The sequence below is a fragment of the Bacillus rossius genome, chromosome 2, assembly GCF_032445375.1.
Source record: "Bacillus rossius redtenbacheri isolate Brsri chromosome 2, Brsri_v3, whole genome shotgun sequence".
NCBI classification, from domain to species: Eukaryota; Metazoa; Arthropoda; class Insecta; order Phasmatodea; family Bacillidae; genus Bacillus; species Bacillus rossius.
In genome coordinates, this window is record NC_086331.1 from 18,826,105 (window position 1) to 18,844,756 (window position 18,652).

Sequence of the window (18,652 nt, forward strand, 5' to 3'; positions counted from 1 at the left end):
TAAATATTACTATTTTTGGTACATTTCAGTTAGAAACCTGTACGTAACCGAGTGCAACCCAAGGTAATTATAATAAATATTAATTTGGTGCACTACACATATACGATATACAAATTGTATGTTTTACTGCGGTGATTATGTGGCCAAAACTGTCAGATTTGGTCTCTTTTGCAAGAACGCTCGTTCACAGCTAACCACTACATTCAAATAAACTGGCCAGTAATGTAGTTTTCCTGCCCCTGTAAAAAAAATAATAATTTTTAACTGAGTACTACAAAGGTTTTGCGCTTCTACAAAATTATTTTTTTTTTTTCCACATTTTGTCACAGGTGTGTGCGTATGTGTATTATACAAACAGTTGAACGTTGACCATCTAATAGCATGACTTTATGTTGCAAAACGGTATTATTTGCTATATTGATATCTGATTAGAACTGTATTTTTCTGTGCAACTATATATATATATATATATATATATATATATATATATATATATATATATATAGGCGAACTTTTTATACTATCGGATAATTTTTGTAGCTGAATATCTGTCTTCAAAATATTGCAGGTTATTGCATTAATTTTAGTGTTTTAAATGTATTATGTTTTTATGTATGTATACATGAGGCTAGAGCTAGAAAAAAGTTTTTGTTTGCTTTTTTAGCTGACCTGTGGCTTTTGATTACACTTTTTTTTTTATATGTGATGTTTAAAAACGTTATTAGTAAATGTCCTGGCATTCGTACTTCTTGTAAAAAATATAATCATATTTTCGAAAATTAAACTATCATTTAGTAATTTATTATTGCAATATAAATACTTGTGTATGCCAGTCGCGTCTGGCGAAATGAGGAGCTCCTTCACGCTATCCCTACTGGTGACGTCAAGCATCACTGGTAGTTCGTTTTTTATGTATGAACTGGATGTCAAAGAGGCTCGAAATAAACATCAGTTGTAACTAATAATAATAATAATAATAATTTAATTATGAAAGGGCCACATACTCGAAGAATCGCCTTCTCTACGCAATCAAACGTGTTTTAAAATATCTAAGGAGTAGGCTACACGTCATAGGTTGTATAAGAATATTTCGGAGGGAGCTAACCAAGGATATTTTATCGTGCATACAGATAAAGTGATATTTTAAGAGTAGTATTATCCCCCCCCCAACACCACCACCAAACTGATGGATTTATTGGCACATCCGTACATAAAAAAAAAACACTGCTCCAGAATCTGCACCTGAATCGTCTTAGTGGGAAAAAGGTGTACATAAATTACGAGATCACTGAGGTTATAATGAAGGTAATCAACCAGAGTAAGTGATTAGGAGCAAGGAATACTAATGCAATAAATATTCCATTGATATAATTTAATGATAATTTTTACTCACGTTTTAGAAGTTGATATTGCTGAATAGCAAATTTTTCATTTTAAAATATTGTAACAATGAAAAATTGCGAACCAATAAACATTTTTTGCTTAGTATATCATTTTATTATGTCTTAAGACAAATGGAAACTAGATATTATGAGTACGAAATATTTGTAAGTAATAAAAATTTACATAATAAAATACTTACATTCATACAAAATACAAATATTTTTCTTAGATATACAAGTATAACTACATTTCATTTCCGGCCAACGAACAAATAGTTTTGCTTTGGGCCCTGATAATAATACATAATTACATTTTCATTTTTCACCAAAAGTACATGAGGCACAAAAGTCAATAAATCTTAAACACACAATAAAAATATACCCAGATACAAACACCAATACAATAAAATAAAATACAATACAATACAATACTAATTTTAACTGAACATTTTTTGGATATATGCATAATTTTATTAAAATTAATCAGAAAGTAATGCAGTTACATGTTTGCAACCTTACGTACTTCACTTGCCTTTAACGAATCCGGATAAGTTCAATGTTTAGCCAGCCGAAAAGGATGTTTAGATTTTATTTTTAAACGCATGTGAAATTAGTCCTTTTTTTTTTAACACTTCATCGCTGTCACGTGAATTTACGGCAACATACATTATTATTGTACTTTTGTTTTGTAGTAACGATCTGTAGGCTAAATATGTACATGTGTTTGTTGAAACTTCGTTTTAAACATCCATATACATAAATTAATTTTGTCAATTTATTTATAGATACCAGTAAAATACAAAATAAATTATATTTATTTTACGTCCTCTTAAATTATTTAAATGATATATAAAATATGACCAAAAATATTTCAAATGAAGAAGTATTTTCAACTTCAAGTACGCGAGAATTACACAGACTCATTTACTTGCGTATTGCATAGCATACATACTTCACGTCCATTTCTGACAGTCTTGCAAAGTCACTTCCAAAGTATCTACAAGTATATTCTTCAGGCGAATTCGGACACGGCATTATAATCTTACATTATATCTAGAAGACGTGTTCTTACATTTGCTTGGAGTTTTAAATTATTTTTTTGAAATAATAAAGTCAATTTTAAAGTTTAACTCATTGCAGAAACACTTACGCAATATATTTGGTGGTTCTCTGCAAGTGTATTTTGTGTTTTATTATAGTTTGATAATGAAGTTAATATGAATTTATTGCCTTTTTTCTGATATGTGTATACATTAGATGTATATGAATATAAAAATTTATGTAACAGGATGAATCTTAAATGGTTTGAACAGTTATCTATAATGACTGAGTAGGTTTTTTCATTAAAAGCCTTTCTTTTTTACTGTTTAAGTTGGATTTCTTTATAACTCAAAAAAATTATCACGTAACTAAAAAAATGAATAAAAGAGCAAACTTCTGTTCGTATGTAGGTGTTAATTTTGCTACCGTTTAAATCATGAAAATAATGTAATACAATTTGTTCTCTAGATAATTAGATTTAGAAGTAAGGCTACATATTTTAGTCATTACCATGGTACGACTTCCGGAAAAGTTTTACATTTATATATTTTTTTTACAGAAGGTACCGGAGCTTGCAGGTTGCGCAGAAAGGAATTGTATTGTTTGTGAGAGTTCTCTGTTCGCAGTAACACCTATGATATATGTTTGATGTTCTGTTTACAACTCATCGTTAAAACTAAATTTTACAGACTGATTATTATCCTTTTATTTAAAATCTAAGTTATTTACAGTGTTTAAAATATGCTTTCTTGCGTTTCGTTTTGTTTGTATGATATTTGAGTCACCCGCAAAGATAATGAGATAGATATTTTATACTGCTTCTTTCGCAGTTTTTTTAATTTTAGTCTTGACAATGGGGAAGCAATTATACAGGCTGTGCTAAATAGATAAATTATGCTTTATGTCATTGAGATCAAACTCTTCTATTTTTGTGCATTTTATAGTATTCCTAGTTTAGTTAATTTATCCAACAATATATTTATACAATCAAGGCCTTAGATGCTTTATAAAAAAAACTCAACTGATTCATAATCAGTTGCCGTGTATAGATTTATTTTGTAGATAATAAGCAGTATGGGTTTTAGTGCTTAGAGTTGATGTAAAACCATGTATTAAATTTGAAAGTATTTTGTACTTTTCATACTTAAAATTATCATACAATGTTCAAATATTTTTCGATATAATTAAGGACACCTGTATTTCGTGAATACATCTCGTGTCAGGCTATTTCACACATAACTGTAGCTTTTTTTTCTTAGAGGTTTGGCGAATTGCGGGCGTGCAGCAGTACGGTAACTACGTCCTCATTGGCCCCGTCAAGTGCGGGAAAACAGCCTTCACCGACCACAGCCAATAATTACAAGAAAAATCTACAGTGTTTTGTTAAATACCTTGACACGAAATGTATTAGCGAAATACAGGTGTCCCTAAATATAAGACGTAATTGCTCTCGGACGATAATTTTCTTTACTGGTATTATCACCTTTCTTATGCAGGAGAATAGTTTTTGTAGTCTTGTGATTCCCATTCTGAAATAATTCCAATAATGGAATATGTGTTTATTATAATAAATGGAGAAGTGTATATAATATTAGCAAATGGCTCATTAAAAATATGAAAAGAAATAATCATAAATTACAAATCATTCTACTGCACATAAATCACAGATTTTAAAAAGCAAAAATTACTATAACATTCAAAATATTACAGAGCGTGCAATGTAGAAAACACGGACGCATGTTGTTGTCTAAATGCAATAAATAAAATACAAGTCTGCGGCTTTAAAAACAAAAGAAATAAAATATTTCATAAATATTCAACGCTTGTAAGGGTACAACTATTACACTGATATGACATAGTTTTTCTAGTAAGTACATCATACAAATTCCTAACCAGGCACACACAAATATATAATTTGTGTTACACTTCAATAAATTTGGCCATGATTTAAACCTAATAAATAAAGAATGCAAACAAGCTAAACTCTACAGAGTATCGTCGAATAAAATCTGGGCCAAAAGTAAATCAATATTTTAGTGCTCAATACAATTCGAAGGAAATGGAAGATATTTTGTAGTATTATAAATGATAATACAAGGATTGCTGATTTGGTTTTGTATTAATTTTGAGCGTAAAACCACCCCGAAAATATTGAATAAATTTTTCAGTTAAGCTGCATATAAACTGAACTGGTTTGCTAGCTGTCTTGCTATCGTAAACATGACTGTGAGTCTGATTGGCCATGTTGGTGATATGCACGATTTTCAAGGCTGTCTCCCGATATTATATATGTGTTTTATTTTTATACAAAATGAAGCACGAATATGTTATATATTTCTTGTATGAGATACTAGTTGCAAAGACGTTACAGTTTGATTTTATGGGTAGTGAATCAGTGGTATAAAATAACTTCATTTATTTTTTCCCGATAACATCTTTTTGACATTAGTATAATATAATCACTCGCCAACCAGAGAACCTTATTTTTTGTAGTCATGAAAAAAAAATGTTTGTATTCAATATCAGCTAATAACTTACTATTGCTTATGTCATCAAATACATTTACAGTACTGTTCAATTTGTACAAGCATGAGAAGTAAACAATAATTAGAATTTTTTTATCAGATATAAAGCATCACTGTATCAAATTAAAAAAAAGAGTTCTCGTCAGCCACACAATTTCTGTCTCTCAAAATTCACACATCTGAAATTTTGCGTTTCTTTGAACGACTTTCTTGTGCCTGTATAATATATTCTGGCTCACGAATCGGTTGTCCCCTGGGACGACATGGATCAGCAAGCTCTGGCAACAAGCAGTTGTTAAAAAATCGCAACAATTTTGACTCCATTTTCTCAAGCCAGAAACAATCATCTCTCACAATTCTTTCTATTGAAATGCCTTTCGTTGTCCAAACGACAAAATCACACCACTTTCTTCGTGTGATGTGTAATTGCCCTTGCACTTGATAGTAGTAATTGTGAGAGCGATTCAAGCAAAGCTCGCCGTCGACAACTCTGCAAAAGAACGTTTTCAGCTGCATTGCTGCATCTAAAGGGTTAAGTTCCCTTGCAGAGTATGGACATTTCACCTCCACCAAACCATCTTCATCAACTAAACCATCAGGAGAAGCTGCAAGAAAGCAATGCTGAAGGTCAACGAAGAGACCACATTGTTTAACAGTATGGCCTGTTTGTTCTTCGTATAAAGCGACAGCTATGCGCTCGTTTGCTAGACCATGTATTGTGGCAGCATTCTCCAATACACGACTGTACACAATCGCTTCCACTGTCACTTTACACGAAGTATTTTCCCTCATTTTACAGACACGTCCGAAAAAGGAAGCAGTGACTCGTTTTCTCCGCTCCTTCATCCACAACTGACTGCTTCCTTGATCTCGTGTCTGCACCTCCAGATCATTCCTTTCTTGCACTGTAAGCTCTATGCTTCTCATCACAGACTCAGTCAGAATTTCTAGTTCAAGACCAGAAGCTGGAGGCTGAGTTGCATGAGGACCATAGCTCTTATCACCCTGTGGTTTAAATGATTCCGATTTCCGTGGTACATGCGGATTCATATCCAACCTTCGCCTACAGTTCGCCTGCTGTTTCTGTCTTTTTGCCATTAATCGCTTCACAGTCACTCCAGGGCTGTGACCTGTGATCGCCTTCATAGTTTGTCCATGCCATTTGTAGCGAAGTTGGAAAGACAAACCAGCAGCAGTAGCCCTACGGCTGTAAGACCCCTGCTGTGAACGGTTTATCTGCTTACCGCCAGCCATCCTTGCAACTAATGACATGTACATTTCTGCTTGGTTGGTTGTGAGATCCATTACAAGTGCTTGTGACTTTGCTCTCACTCGGTCAAAAGCTTGTTTGATTCCCACAATCAATTCACGAGGCAATGCGTCATAACTGCAGGGATTTTCTGTTTTACCAGCTCTCTCACACACATCTAAATTGCATAACTTATGGTCTCCAAACACATGGTTGGGCACATTTAGAAGTGTTGATTGAAGTAGCATAGCATCACCCCCACAGTTGCTGATACAACCTCTTGCACAGCGACAGAGGGCTTTGATTTTCGACTGGCTGAGATGCCGCATATGGATGCCCTTGGCTATGGCATAAAGATTCTTTTTGAGATTCTTCACGACATGGTTAGCACATTCAATCTTTTCAACATCTCTTCCGTACGAAACATTTGCAACTATGGCTGCATGCACACTTGAATCCCCATCACCAACAAACTTCTTAAATTGAAGTTTGTACTTGGCTTCACAGAACCGGAAACCTTCCACTATAATGTCTGCCTCCATTGCAGTGGAAGAATCAGTCCAGTTCCGGAAACACAGGTGAGGCGTGGGTTCCTTTTCCATCCGTTCGCTCCGAATGCATGCGGTACAATATTTGTTTCTCACACCAAGGAATAACAATTTCTTAGTGTAGAAGCCAATTATTATAGCACATCCAGACTTAGCAGAATACCTATGACCATAGGATCTTTGGCTCCAACCTCCATCCAAAATTCCTCATTTCCAACCATACAGATGCGTCCATCATCTTTCGCCATAGAGAACTCTTCCAGTGCAGCATCTTCCATTTCCTTCTGCAACATTGCCTTCCAGTGCTCTCCGATTCTGTTCTCGTGATAAGAAAAGCAACCCGGGCTCATAGGATGCATATCAATTAGTGACAATAGTTCATACAATGGTCCGTAGCCTAGACCAACCGAAATTGCGCCCCAAACAATCTTATCGTTGATATCTAAGTTGGTATCGATTTTGCATTTTATTTTTCTTCCCACTGGAAGGCATTCCACAGGCTCAGATTTGAACTGCTGCTCTTGATTGCAGTGAGTGCACTTAAATTTAAAATTTGTCAGCAGACCGTACCTGTTGACACTTTCCAGAAAATATGTTCCTGAAGATGAAATGGGACACCTGTAAAACCAACATAATAATAATTTCTGGTAACATCTCCCAAAAACATTTGTTACCCGTTTGGCTTTCACACAATAAACAAGACAATTTTTTACTAGCATCGGCAATTTAGCTATAACTATTGCTATACATTGGTACTCAAGCTGTTAGGTTGTGATTTTATTAATTTCATACAACTGCTCTAACAGCATAATATTGCATACATCCAAACTACTGTCGTTAAAATCGAACATAAATAGCTTGCAGTGAATCCTGAAAGATCTGCCCGACTCTTTGTGATAAAAGATTATTCTATATTTACGTAAATGTACGTTGAAGTGCACTGAGGTAAGGTGGTCAAGTTATCAGTACGGGTGTTACCTCGTTTCACCATACACAATAATCTTAGCAGCTCCTGAGCTCTGTCGAGTGACATGTGAACAGAATAAAATGAAAGAGATAAACTTACATGCCAGTAGGTTCGCTAATTTTTGAATATGAACAGAAGCTTCTTTATCTTTGTACTTATCAATATAATAACATGCACACCACTACAGTTTTCCCAAACTGTTGATGTGCATGTCACAATTAAATAAAAAAATAATTGTGACATGGCTCGAACAGATATACATTTTACATGCTTAAAAATTATGCTATTTTAATGTAAGTCTGAAATGTTGTTCAAGAAAAGGATACAATTTTCATTTGCATTTCACTGTGCTGCAAGAAGCCATATGGCCATGGCCACATTTATTCGCGCATTTGCCCTCTTACACATCATGGTATAGTAAAACACTATTTCGATCGTCATCGTCTTCACCTCCAAAAATTAATAATAAAAAATTAATAAAAAATAAATTGGATATTTACGTTGAGGTATTAAAATGTTACTTACTCGTAGAACAGATAGGTACTATCGCCATATCGGCAGACACGTTGGCACGTCCAACTGTCGTAAGCCAAGCGTGCAAATGTTATGATGCTATCTTCTTATAAGTAACAAGAATATGCACAATTAGAATATTACGTTTTTAAATTATTAAAAAATATATTTATCTTGTTCCTTTTACTATGTTTCTTAAAAAATTTCTGCAACAACGTTCTTCCGAAAGAAGGTATACACCGATTTTAAAGGTGCGTGCCTACTTTTTAATTTTATTTTTTTAGTAATTAGAAAATAAAAATTGGTACTTTTCCCACTTTCATCATTGAGGCTGCGACCCAAATTTAAAGTTTCCAGCCCTTTTGACAGTGGGTTGGAATTTGTATAGGCCATTGTGTGAGCGAGTGAATTACTTTTTGCATATTCGAGCAATTCTAAATTTAGGCCCTAAGTTTAATTATAACAATTTCACGTCAGCCAGAAAGCTCAAAGGCTGGTAAAACAATAGAATTTTATTTCATATAATTCTGTATCAATTTCATCTAAGTATTACACACCCATTTAAACACAATTTCTATACATAATAATTTTACTTCAGCAAGGTCTTCGGTTTCTTGTAACAAATAAAATTACCTAAAAAAATAACTGGACATACTTAAACAAAGTTTTTAAATTGTAACATTTGCCAAAGAATTTAAATAAATCTAACTGCAAATGTAAGAAAACAGTATAAAGGTCTTTAAAATTGTATTTTGGAAAATTACCTCAATGTTTATTTGCTAAAACTCCTCATTTCACTTGTTGTGTGTGCGCGCACGTGGAACTTATGTTTCTATGATCATTTATAGTTGCAAATAATGTAGCGGAAGTTAAATTGAAAAATATATAATTCTTTCTGGCCAATATTTGTTTACAAACAAAATTTTACAGACCCCAAAAGCAAAAAAAAAAAAAAAAAAAAAAGAATCGCCACTGCCTTGTAATTGTGTTTCTAACGAACTTGTATAACTAACGAAAATGTGTAACTGCTAGGGGTTAGTGATACAATAAATGCTTGGGTAGTGAAAAATCCATTGTTGAACGACAGCATCGAAAGATTGGCCCTTATTTTTGTATCGTTATATACATAACTAAATAATTACGGGAGGAAGTGGCCGTAGGAGGCTGGTCCGCTCGGCGCGCAGGGGGGTTCCTTTGCGCGGCTGCCAAAGGTATGAAATTAAAAGAAAAACATAACATTGTTCGTACTGCAATTCAACTTTGCATTGCTTAGTGTAAAACTATACGATAAAAATGGAACCCTGTAATTTTTTAGCATAGTAATTATTTTTTTTGTTTGTTGGGGCAAAAGTCCATCTTTCCCCGATGAAAATTTTACATGGTGTGCAATTTTTTTTCCACTATAGTGTTTAACCTCTTATCGAATAAAGGCTTACTACGTTAGTAAGTAGCTCCACCACAGTTCACTCGATATATGCGTTAGCTGTGATTACATTGGCTATTTATCTCTCCTCGTCAATATGGCTCAAATATATTTTCCTTTTATTTTCAACATTTATTAATTTAAATCGGTATTGTTACATATCTATCCTATTTACTTACTAACTAATGAAGTCAATAAGTTTGTAGAAGAATTTTCAACCTTCCAGCCGGTTAAACGTTCAGAAGGCGGTAAACAGTAGTGGAAAAAAATCTAAATAACTCAATTTTACATAAAACAATTTTTACCTGTGTCTCTCCAGAAGACGGCATTGCACCATGAAGTGACGAACGTCAACCATCATTCGACCCTCTAACATACTGAGTCCCGGATCTGTCTGTGGCAATGGAGGCTCGTAAACCACTATCAGCGGAGGAAGGTCATCATTCCTAGAAGAGTTATTCCCTTTTAAGAAACATAGCCCATACAATAATTTTTATTCATATGAGTATTATCACATGAATTCTAAATTTACCTGTCATATCACAAACAAGATATGTAAGTGTAAAGCTTACCCTTGATAGTCATCGGACAGAGTATGTGTACTGTCATCAGTGTTGCGTGATGTACACGCCGCCACTGAAGACGCCATGGTGGTTACATCTGGCACTGTGGGGACCGAACTTTCACCGCCTGGGCTCTCTGGCAAGGTTGGTGTTGCAGGACCATTACCAGCAGGCAGAGGGTTCTGTGTCAACCCCAGCTTCTTCTTTTTTCTCGCTAATGTTGCAAGCCTAAGTGAAATAATATAATTCATTAGAGTAGTTAAAGAATTTTAATTTGCCTTTGCTTTAATATTCATTAAGTTTGCTAGTTTAAGATTTATTAAAAATTTATTTAAAGGAAACTATTTAATTAAAAATAGCCTGTCCCCCCCCCCTTCTTTTTTTTGTGATTCATCTGCTGTTTGCCTAGATTTAGTCCATTAATCATTAATCTCTCTGTTGTCTATTTTCATCTGTAATATTTTTTAAAATATTTCTGAGTTAAGTGGTTTTTGTTTGTTGATTTTACTCTCGAATTGTTTAAGGTTTTTTCTGGGTGCACTTATAGCAATTTTTGCGGAAATTTTGATTTATTTACTACACATTATAGCATAAGTTTCGACCAATAGGTGGCACGGTAAAATGTCTAACATGTTTTTTATGTGATTAATTACGCATTTGTATTTAAAAATGCTTAAACTGTCTTTGGAATTTTGAATTCTATTCTGAACCACCTTTAGCATGTTACTGAATTTTACGTAACTATAAAAGATGTTGTCAATAACTTAATATGTTGCTCAGAATTCATATAGTATTACATTTGGCAAATTTTAAACCTGTAGATGCTCTTTAATAGTACTTAATTTTTTTTCATTATTTTTGCAAACAGTAGTTGTACCTTCGGAAATAAAAAGTAAATATTACAAAACTAAACTTGAAAAATATTTATCTACTGTATTAATCTTTATGCTACAAAACGAAATTTCGTTTGTGTGTGGGTACATTTTCACATTTGTAGTGTTACGTAACTGTTTACATACACGGATATCATCGTGATTATGGTTAAATATTTTTTTTATAAAATTAGTCAAGATTTAATTTAATAATGGGCCATTTCAGCGAAAAACTTGTAATGAAATGTTGGTATTCTGTAAGACAATGAGTTGAAGGATTGCTGGAATCAGAAGAAAAAAACAGTATGTGACGAAATTGTTTGTTTGTTTTTTTCGAAAGAGGAAGTATCTAAAATAAACTTAATCTCATAACGTGCCAGAGACGATTAAATGTTATGTTTTTGTGCACGTAAACTGTCAACAGAAAATAAAATTTTTCTAAATGGCCTGCTTGTTTTGAGTGCATTATATACTGTATTTTATATACGCATTTGTTATAGGAATATACTATAAACTTTGACTTAATGGAACGATGTACGACATGTAATATGATTTGTCTTGTCATTTAGGTTGTATTTCCCAGGTTAGAACGAACAGTTACAACTCAAATGGAATTTTTAAGTAAGTACTTAAGTTTAAAAATTCATAATATGTTTGTGCCGCGTAGAATGCATGAAAACCATCGATAACTATATAATAATTGCCGCGGACTAATACGTATGCACTCATTTATACAAATTTGATTTCCTAGTCTAAACTCCCCCGTATCAAATACAGTCCTGCTACGATATTTGTTTTGTTTGCATTCATTTTGTTTTAGCACACCAATGTTTTTTTATGGCATATAAAACGTGCATTTTGTATCTAATTCTTATTCCTTACATTACTTTCTTTAGAAAATTTCAAATACGTAAGGAAAAATCATTAAAAAAAATATAGAATTTAAACGTACCAGCGGTGCGACTTCCTGAAAGATTTTATGTAGTTTTACGTTTCATAGTCCAAGAAACCCATAACCATCATCAGTTCTAAAGTGATATGTATATGTATGTATATATATATATATATATATATATATATATATATATATATATATATATATCACAATTTTATGAACACGATAACTGCCGTAATTTTTCGCACATCAATTCCAAACTGATACATAAAATCAAGTAATGGAAAATCTCGATCGAGTTCGTCAATGGACAAAATCAGTCCATAGGGGTAGAAATGGGGAAGGTTTTTTTTAACAGAAAAATCGCAACAACTTCCATAATATGATGCATATCGCATCCGTGTGAACATAAAGCTTAAAGGAAAAAATAGGAAGAACTTTTGTCTGAATAAGTTTTTGATACGACCAACCATAACTGCAAGGGGTGTAAAAATTAAAGTGTTTCGGACCAAAAAAATCGTAACTCTCTTATTATGCATACTATCGAATCCGTTATAATTCTTCAAAAACCTTGTAATTTTTTAACTAAATCTTTTGTCGGAAACAATTTTTGATTAGACGAACCATTTTTGCAGGGGTTAAACAGGAATTGACAAAAAAAAAAATCATTGCTCCCTTAGTAGGCACACCATCGAATATGTTCTAACTGTTTGTAAATCTTATAAACGTTATCAAAAAATTTTGTCTGAAACAATTTTAGATACACCCAATCATTGCAGAGTTATCCTTAATTTTCGCTATAGCAAAAAACTATGGGGAAATATTGAATAAACACAATCTCTTTCATTGCTATATCAATTTGTTATTTAATTTCAGGTGTTGCAGTTACTAGGAAACATGTATCACATTAAAAGAATATTCATATTTTTAAATTTTTATATAACCAAGCATCACTGCAATGGGTGAAATAACAAAAAAAAATCATTGTTTGAGTAACTACGCTATATAATATATACGTCTTAATTTTTTATAAAAATTCGAAATACTATCTCAAACCTTTATCAAATAAATAAATACTACAAAATATACGGGCGAAAGGGATTTTTAATATAATGCCATTGATTTTAACACCAACACAGTATGTACAAGAAAAGGGTAATGTAATTATTTAAAAAGAAAATTACCGCTAGTTATAAATTAATAAATTCTTTAAACTCTAAACCAATAAAACGGCTAATAATATAAATATATATAACATAAATATATACATATGAATGGACTGGAATTACTTTTCCGGGGAAAAAAAAATACAATATGTGATTACAATGTAGAACAAGTACATAAAAATACTTACTCAAGTTGGCGTCGATGGGCTTCTTTCCATTTCCTGCTGTGCTTCATTTTAAATACACGTCCACTTACTATTGCTGATACTAGTGTTGTGTTTTGACCGTTTCGAAGCGATAATATTCCCGCCTGAACTCCTGCGATATTCGAGGCATCTAGTGAGTAAACTCGGAACTAACCGGAGCTCTAGCGGCAAACTGTTGAACTCGTTCCTTTCATCAGCGGCAAGTGACAGTTAAATCACAATATTTTGTACTCAGATTATTTAAATTCTGTACGTTGTATTAAAAAAATTAAACCGAAGAATTGTTCATTGTACCTCCTTTAAGTTGTGTGCAAAGTAACAGCCGTGTACCGTTTAAATATATACCTAATATTTAGTTTTGAAAATTTCTAAATTAAAATTAAATAAGAAAGAATTTTTTGAGAAAATTTTCATCATCATATTTACAAAATTCAAAGTTTTATTTACAATTCTACTGTTTATTAATTTTTTTATCTACTACGATATTCATGGGAGAAATAATTTTCTTGGAGGCTGCAAAACTAAGGATCTTAGCCTTAAAAACCAACATACATTTGGGATAGTACTCCCTTACTAAGCAACAACATGCCAACTTGCATATTGTCTGGCAGAATTATATCACGGAGGGATGTCACCCGAAGAGTGAGAAAGATCCGTTCGTGTCTGCACACCGGAAATTACTGTCTGGATGGAGTTGGTAGATCGCATAATTTAAGTTTGGGCTTTGGGGTCTAGAGAGAAAAAAAAAACAACAACATGGTTAGGGGCAGGCATTTTTCGCGAAAAAACCTGAACGTCTACTAGACTGCAACAAGGTATACCCGCACCAGCTGTTTCTTCCTTGTGATTGGCGCCCGTCTGCGAGAGAAGTTGTTGCCTTATTTGACCGAGCCACTCAGGACGCGTTTACTTTTGCACTGAATCACTGTGATTGGTGTTGTTACAATCGACATGTACCTGAAAGAAACTCAGCCAATCACGGAACATAGACGGTGCTACATTGTTTTGACTTTCAGCTAGCCTCGGAATCTTTTCGCGAAATGTGCATGCCCCTAAACATGGTTGAGGATACGCGAAAGGTGGGGAGTAGAAGAGACCGTGGCTTGGAAAGTGCTGCTGAGTGGCAGGAGCCTCGGACAAAGTGTTGACATGAGTGGCGGGTAGGTGGCGCGCCGAGCACGAGGTTAGACCTAAAGGCTTGTAGCGTGGCACTCCCTGGTGACGAAAACCCGAACTGTCAGGGGGACCTTAGAATGGTCACTAAAGTGGTCCACGCACTGCGCACAGGAGCCGAGGTCTTCTGCAACCTCCAGGAGTGGGCGAGAGGAGGTGTAAATAGCGTTTGTTATAATTTAAGTACAGTTGTAGCGTTTTTTCTTGCTGAAAATCACCTTTACATATGTTTGAATGAAAGTGAGATATTATTAAATTCAAATATTAGTTAAGACAGATCATTCATTTTAGGTTCTATTGTTTGTAATATTCAGTTTATAAGTACATTCATATTACCAAATAAATTTATACAAAGTATTAAAATTTTTGTAATTGAAACAATTCTAACATTTTGCAGCATTAATCTTTATAAGCAAATACTAATTTCGTACAATTTAATTTTAGTACTGTTGCATAAATTAAGGAATAAAAAAAACATATATTCAAAGTAAACATTTATTTCTTTCTTCTGTGCGGTTATTGGTGAAAAAAGAGAATAAGTAATTGATATGGTTTATAAGTTCTTGTCATTAAGAACATGTATTGTAACACGACATATATTATCCTGTTTATTTGAGCATAGCTATTGATAGAGACCTGTCAAATTCGCGGATTCATTCGGTGATAGGCTAGAATTCAAACACATATACCTCTTAGATAATTTTGCTATTGGCTTACTGTTCATCTGGATGAAACTCAACCAGTTATAAACCCTCAACAAAAGAAGGATCGAATCACAGACAAACCAGCTGAGACGACTTACAAGTCGGCAGCCAATGAACTTGCGTTATTTGCCCGAGTGTATAGGGGTATGTACAGTCTATCCTGAAGGCCATCGAAACCGCGAATTTTGCAGGTCTCTAGCTATTGATAAGTGTATTTTAGATTGATCTGTATGTTTTATTTCACCTTGATTATTATCGGTGTACGACAGCAGCAAATTTAATTTCATCACAATGTAGAATATTTTGTTTGTAATTTACATAACGATTTTTTGGTACGGATTGGTGGCCAATTATACACTGTCACAGAAAAAGTTCGAGGCTATTTAAAAAAAAATGGTTGTCTGTATAGTCGGTTTACGGACGATAGTTTAACGTGACAACGTCATAAAAAACATTGATGAAATGATTGCATACATTTATGAATAAAATTGAATCATTTTTATTGAATTATCACTATTTTGTATGGATACAAAGAAGGAGTGAAATGAAATCTACAGTTTAATTGATAAATTTACTTTTATTTGCACTCATTAATTCAAATCTGTTTATTACTTTAACGAAGAGATTATTTTATCTATAACTTTTATACATGTTTGCTATTTAACTTCTTCCAATCTGTGATATTCTGTTAAGGATAGGACGATGACAGGAAAAGTAGGAAACGAATGGGAGTGTTTCAAGTTTAATGTGCCTCGAAAAAGTCAAATCGATGGTTGTTCCAATCGAGTGTAAGAGAGATAGATGCGGTGCGAGCGTACAATGAGCGTAACGGGACACAGCGTAACGGGACAACGTGCGTTACGGGACACTTTTTCGTGCGTGCAGCCGGCGTTCATAGATTTATTAGACGTTGTCACGTCAAAAAAAATGGATGCGTTTTCGTAGGCGAGCACGTGTGACTCGTTTGTGGCGACAGGTTGGACAGGGCAGCAGAGCTGCGAGCGAGCTGCAGAAGAGAGAAGCGACGGGAGTAGACGGGTTGTAACAGCTGCGCGAGTGGGACTCGCGGTCGGGAAGAGGAATCAACACCGAGGGTGCCGACTCCAAGTGTCCAGGTCCATCAAGACGTCCCGATGCCGAGGGTCTCCAGCTAGGACAGCTCAGTACGACGACGAGACCGTTTACAAACTGTCCATGCATTATCAGTAGAGACCTGTAAAATTCGCGGATTCATTTCTCGATAGGATAGAATCCAAATACTTTTGACATTATTTTGCTTCAGTGATTGGGCCACAGTTTATCTGAAGGACTATGGGCCAATGAAAAATCTTTAACAGAAGAATTAGCGAATCACGATCATTCCAGTCAACAGGTGTTACGAGTCGGTAACCAATCAGCAGATGTAATTTGCACGAGTGCATAGAGTATCATGGAGTCTATACTTTAGGGATTTGAAATCGCGAATTTTACAGGTCTCTAATTATCAGTAGGAGCATGCAGATTTCGCGAAAAGAATTCGGGACTAGTAGAAAGTTAAAACACTATAGCATCGTCTGTGTTTCGTGACTGGGAGAGTTTATCCCAGGTACATATCGATTGTAACAACTCTAACCACAGTGATTCAGTGTGGAAGTAAACGCGTCCTGAGTGGCTCGGTAAAACAAGGCGACGATTTCTCTCGCAGACGGCCGCCAATCACAAGGAAGAAACCACAGGTGCGGGTATACCTTGTTGCACTCTAATAAGTGTTCAGATATTTTCGCGAAAAATGCCTGCCCCTAATTATCAGGAATGTCAACGACGTGTTCAGATGCATTGAACCCCTCTTTCAAAATTTAGTTTAAATTTGCTATCTTTAATACCTGGAGGTGACCGTATCTTTCATGTGCTACTAAGCTAAACAACTCTCAATTCATTGCTAGCCGAGCTTTTATATATTTTAACGAAAAATAAAAGATCGAATTTGCATACTTTGCTTATGCAAGGTTTTACCAGATTTTGCACAAAGTAATCTAATTAAAATGGTGTATTCTTACTGCTGTCCACCCACATGCAATAAACTTTGTGAACATTGATGATTTTTAAGTCTTCGTGTAATAATTATATGATTTTCATGCCCTAATATTATTGTAATGGTGTGTGTAGTTTTAAAAAAACTGTCTTATGATTTGTATTACATTAACTTCCCGTAATGAATGATCTAAATGTAATGTTATGAATGCCGTTCATTTGTTTTGTCTTTCTGTGATCCCGAGGATCTGTAGTCAAAAGTGAATTCATGTGCACTTCCTTCATGCAAACTAGTGTGGCTTCGTTGCTTTGAAAACATAGTTCACGTTGTTTTGAGCATACCGCATACGAAATATACCTATAATGAGTAAACATTTAAGATTTTATTTAATGTTTAAATTATTCTAGTGTCGTACACACATTTCAATTGTTATGCAGCGTTCCTTAGTTTTATGTCTATTGAAATTTGCTCGTGTGTAGAGCATTTATGAACATCATAAAAAAATCGTAAATCATTTACTGTCATGTATTATTTCCAGTAGGCGTGTTGCAGTAGTTAAATATTATTTGATCACATTTAAAAACCATAATTTTAAAAGTTGTCAATCAAATATTTCTGAAATTGTGTCATTTATAAGCACTATTCATCTTTTTAGAAAATAGTAGGCCTACGTTAATTTACACAGGATTTTTTTTAAACAACCTTAACTAAATGAATTAAAAAATCTAAACTTCTGTGAGCAAAAAAAAAAAAAACTTTATCCAGATATGGATTTAAACTAAGCCAGTTTATTCTACCTTGCTTATACTATATTGTAGATAACTTCTAATTTTTTTAAAAGATATTTGACTAACGTTTTAACTCTGAGCTGAATGCCATAAATTAACACGTAAAGCATGCAACTTTCCGTATGATACAATACCAGCTAATGAAGAAACTGTTTTGTATAGAAAATCCAGCAATAGCAGTAGTGTATTTAGGGGTGTCGCTGGAGATATTTTGTCAGACAAAGTTGTTCTTATGAAACATCAATGCAGCCATCTTTTGAAACTTCTTTGGCTACCTAAATACCGCACCAAATAATGTGCGTAGGTTAAAAATTAATTTCAGCTTTACGCTGCACTGACGCCTTGAGAACAACAGTCAGTGCACACTGAGTTCTTCCATACACCCGAACTCCGTGGATCGTATGTGAACTCAGGTGGACTTTAACGTGACTAAATACGCCTGAAGTCTGAATCCACCTGTTCTCCGCTTTTGCAACAGCTAAAAAGTCTCTGTAGACAGCTCGGAACGGGATCCCAAAACATGTGTGTTCAAACATTCATTATTCTGTCCAAAATTCAGAAGTTAAATTGTTCTTTACAGAATTGGGAAGTGATTTTCACTTGCACGTTTTCTTTAGGAAGTTAAT

The 18,652-nt window shown here is 34.1% G+C and overlaps 1 protein-coding gene and 1 long non-coding RNA gene across 2 annotated transcripts in view; one reads left to right on the forward strand and one right to left on the reverse strand.

Moving 5' to 3' along the window:
• Nucleotides 1–18,652, forward strand: part of LOC134529146 (putative fatty acyl-CoA reductase CG5065) — a 218,543-nt gene that overhangs the window by 79,142 nt on the left and 120,749 nt on the right. The gene's annotated exons all lie outside the window — the stretch shown is intronic.
• LOC134529145 (uncharacterized) lies at nt 1,367–12,154 on the reverse strand. Its single transcript, XR_010074484.1, has 4 exons — nt 10,221–12,154; nt 9,954–10,094; nt 7,316–7,363; nt 1,367–3,952 (listed from the first exon to the last, which is right to left on the reverse strand). It is a non-coding gene; the product is annotated as an uncharacterized LOC134529145 (long non-coding RNA).